Raw genomic sequence first — 4,988 nt, forward strand, 5'->3', positions numbered from 1 at the left:
AATATCACAATTTGACAACAACATTTGCAATAATTTTCTACATTAAGAATCACCAATGGATGTCAAATATAGTGAGTTGAAATTTTAGTAAAGGAAATGTTATGTTTGTATAGTGTCAAAATATCTACCCAAATGATCTCTATTAATTACAAGGTAAGAATAGTAACTTTAAAAAATAATAACTACTCATACAACTTAAAAAAGGAAGATAAACAACCCAATCAAAAAATGGGCAATGGACCTAAATAGATACTTTTCGAAAGAAGACAGAAGAAAGGCCAAAAGACATATGAAAACATGCTCAAAGTCACTAATCATCTGAGAGATGCAAATCAAAACAACAATGCGGTACCATCTCACACCTGTCAGAATGGCCATCATCAACAAATCAACAAATGACTAGTGCTGACGAGGATTTGGAGAAAAAGGAACCCTCCTGAACTGCTGGTGGGAATGCAGACTGGTGCAGCCACTGTGGAGAACAGTATGGGGGTTCCTCAAAAAACTAAAAATGGAACTCCCATTTGACCCAGTGATCCCACTTCTAGGAATATATCCCAAGAAACTAGAAACAACAATTAGAAAGGATATATGCACCTCTATATTCATAGCAGCACAATACACCATAGCTAAGATTTGGAAACAGCCTAAGTGCCCATCAATAGATGAGTGGATTAGAAAACTGTGGTACATCTACACAATGGAATACTTAGTGGTGGTAAAAACGAAGGAGTTCTTACCATTTGCAACAGCTTGGAAGGAGATGAAGAACATTATGCTAAGTGAAATAAGCTGGTCAGAGAAATATAAATATCACATGATCTCACTCATTTGTGGAATATAATGAACAACATAAACTGATGAAAAAAAACAGATCCAGAGACAGAGAAGCATCAATCAGACAGTCAAATCTCAGAGGGAAGGTAGAGGAGGGTGGGGGTAAGAGGGAGAGATCAAACAAAGTAATTATATGCTAGCATATAGGCCTAAACAAGGGACACAGACACCAGCGGGGTGAGGGCATGAGGGGTAATGTGGGGATAAGGACACATATGTAATAACTTAATCAATAAAAAAATTAAAAACAAAACAAAAAAATAAAATAAATAAAAATAAAATAAAGCCGAAACAGGTTTGGCTCAGTGGATAGAGCGTCGGCCTGCGGACTGAAGGTCAAGGGCATTTACCTGGGTTGCGGGCGCATCCCCAGCGGGAGATGTGCAGGAGGCAGCTGATCGATGTTTCTCTCTCATCGATGTTTCTAGCTCTCTATCTCTCTTCCTTCCTCTGTAAAAAATCAATAAAATATATTTAAAAATAAATAAAATAAAATAAAAAATAGTAACTATCCAGTAGATAACCTGGGAGACACGACATTAGCCAATTATAGGTTAGGGCAAAAGTATGTTTAGAGAGATGGAGAGAGTGTTTGGTTTTTGGTTTTCTCTGTGTGTATGTTACCATGAAAAGTAATACAATAATAATAAGTAATAATATGTGAATAAACTCTGTGTTTTGTGTACTCAAAACTGAAAACCTACTTTTTCCAATCCTATATGACATTTTACAATTTTTCTCTATGTTTAAAATAATTTAAAATGTTAAGTTGAAAAATCTCTTGAACCAGCTGGAATAATGCCCAAGAAGAAAGGTGTCCAGGGCATGACTGGAATCAGGGACAATGTCCCCTAGGACTCCCGTCCCTCTGGCTCTTGGACACACGACTCCCCAGTCAGAAATTAGCCAGAAACTTGTGGACTTGGACTTTGTTGCAGTCTCTCATTAATAATTAAGTGTTATCATTGGACTCATTTCCCTGGAGCTGGTTAAGGAAAGGGAAAGTGTGTAGAAATGTCAAGTCTCCAGATATTTCTTCTGTGTGTCTACATATTAGGTCTCCTGTAGAAAACCTGAGGAGATGGGCAACAGTCTGGAGCAGAAGGTGTCTGAACTCACCAATGAGGAGCCCAGGTGAGAGGAGCTGGAAATCTGCACTTGGCGATGAATCTGCCTGTGCTAGTGGGTTCATGTCTGAGGCTCTGAGTCCATGAATTTGTGTGTGTCTGCATGTATTGTATATGCTTGTGTACCTGGTATTTAGGAGCTGCATGTGTAAGTGTGTGTGTCTGTGTGAGCTATGTATCTGACTCAAAGTCCTGTTTTCATGCATGTAGAACAAGTTATCATTGCTTGGCGTGTGATGAGAGACTTCTGATTCATGGCTGTCATCATAAACACTGGCATCACAGCTGAGCATCAGGAGTGAGACTGTTGTCTCTGCTTCTGGACAAGGAGATGCCCGACCTCACCAGGTACCAAGGTCAGGTCACAGAGGGCTCACACCTCTGCTCAGCAGCATGTACTGGTGCACATGGGAGCTGTGCTGTGGGTGACACACTCGTGTGTGAGAGCTGGAAGGGGTGTTGTTTGATTTTATCTGTGTGTATGAGACGATGTGTATGTGACCAGGTGATTGGGTGTTGTTGCTGGTTAATGACTGCCTGTGACGGAACAGGCTTCACTGCACCAGGTAGACACCTGTCCCTGGAAGGGGATGGTCAGAAGGGTGGGCCTGCCTCTCAGTAATAGGAGGGTGTGTGCTACTTGTTGTAGTGTGTGTGTGGCTGGGTGTGCATATGTGCTGTGGTATGTGTTTCTTGTGACTTTTCATAAAAATATTTTTTAATATATTTTATTGATTTTTTACAGAGAGGAAGGGAGTGAGATAGAGAGTTAGAAACATTGATGAGAGAGAAACATCGATCAGCTGCCTCCTGCACATCTCCTACTGGGGATGTGCCTGCAACCCAGGTACATGCCCTTGACCGGAATCGAACCTGGGACCTTTCAGTCCGCAGGCTGACGCTCTATCCACTGAGCCAAACCAGTTTTGGCATAAAAATATTTTTTATTGATTTCAGAGAAGGGAGAGGGAGAGAGAAATAGAAACATATGTCACTACATTTGATGAGACAGAATCACTGATCAGCTGCCTCCTGTACACCCCCCACTAGGGATTGAACCCAAGACCAGGCATGTACCCTGATCAGAACTGAACCATGACCTCCTGGTTGATAGGTCGACACTCGCCCACTGAGCAGCACCAGCCAGGCTCATGTAAGATGTTCTAATAGCGGTCTTGTGTGCTTTTGGTGATGTGTGTACAGCGCTTGAGTTATGTATATGTGGTGAGTTGTGTGTTACCAGCTGAGTCCATAAGTCAGGTGTGTTAGTATTTTTGTGGGTGAGTGGTCCATCATTGTGTGCTGTGCATGTCTCACTTAGTGTGTTACTTATTATTTGTGTGTATGTAGACAAGTGCTTTTGAGCTGAAACACATATTGGCTATTCTTACCTGAGGATGGGAACGTGGTCACAGGTGACTGGAATCCTCTGCTCAGCAGTGTGTGTGTGTGTGTGTGTGTGTGTGTGTGTGTGTGTTTATGGGTGTCAGAACTCAACTATGTCCTTACCTGTCCCCCACTCTGGCACCATTAGCTGAGATAGCCACACTCTAAGCAACTCCCGGTTTCTTGAAACAAATCTTCTCTCCTTTCCATGTACCCGAGTGTGAGAGTCCCTCAGATTTTGCAACTTCTTCTTTACATTTTCTTTTCTTTTTTTAATGTTTTTCTCTGGGTTTTTGGTCATTTATAAAATTTCCCTTTCCACATCTTTACTTTTATTAAACGTCCCAGGAAAATAACCCGCAGGCTGTGTGAAGTTATTGGGCTGATTCACCATCGAATAGTGGTGAGACCTTGGCAAAGTTACTTAAATTTTGTTCTTAGTTTTCCCAGCTATAAATGAAAAGAATTACACTTCTATTGTGAAACTTACAGAGGCTCTCAGTAAACAGTCACTGTGCAAAATACAGTTAATATATTTCAGACTTTATAGTCAATTGGAAGATATATATATATATATATATATGAATGAAATTATCTAGAAAGAGGTTTCAGAATTTTGGACAACTTTGAGTCCTCACAGCTGGCCTCCTCTAAGTAAGAGAAAAGATGTTTTCCTGTGTAATAGTTAAGAGCATGTGGACTCTGATCACAAATATACATTAGATAGAACCCCATGAAGTAGCTAATACTTGGTGATTTTTATTGTGTAAAAAATGATAATACATATAACAAGTTTTATACATTACATATTACATACATTATACATACAGACATACACGCGTGAGTGTGTCCTTCTAGTTCCTACTGCATTGCTGTGTGCCGGGAGAATGTGTATCATTTATGTTTCTATTTCTTAAAAAGTGAAAAATGTGAGAGAACACAAATTCCTTAGTGCAGCTGTGACAAGCTTTTAAAATCTGGGAATGTAAGTTTGACATCTGAATTCAATAAGGAAATGTAGGTAGGTCCTTAGGCCAATATGCAAATGTTGTACTAAATGTTCGACAATATTATGAAAGATAGTTTGTGCACTATTTTGCTTTTGGAGCTGTTCTGGTAGCAAGTGGTTTTAAATGGCCAACCATTTGAGAGTGTCCCTGAGTTTACAGCTGTGGGTGAGTGAGACCAGGCAGATTCACAGGAGTAGTGTGAAAATGTTCCAAGAAGCCCAACTCAGTCCTGTAGTCTCACATTATTTTAAGGCACTAACAACTGATACCAGTGTCTGGGGCACATCTTCGGTTTTAGGATTTGGCTCTGGTCTGGTACAGAAATTATCTCAGTCCTTAGAAGAGGTCTCAACACAGACTTGATGTTAAAAGCAATGGTTGAATAAAACAAAGAACTCCTTCTTGCTACTCCTTTTTGACCGCTTTGGGGGCTCAGTGTTTTCCTGGAGCCAGACTGGGAGAGAGGGAAGATATATACATCCACAGGTGTGAGAAATAAATACGAAAGTATTTAAAATTGAATGGTTTCCCCAAAGAATGACAGCATGAGATGTGATGGCTCTGGTCACCCTTCTTAGGTTGCTGAGATTCCAACACCGTCTTCATCCCCAGAAGACAGAAGAGTATC

The sequence above is a fragment of the Myotis lucifugus genome, unplaced genomic scaffold (genome assembly GCF_000147115.1).
Source record: "Myotis lucifugus unplaced genomic scaffold, Myoluc2.0 scaffold_706, whole genome shotgun sequence".
In the NCBI taxonomy this organism is placed as follows: domain Eukaryota; kingdom Metazoa; phylum Chordata; class Mammalia; order Chiroptera; family Vespertilionidae; genus Myotis; species Myotis lucifugus.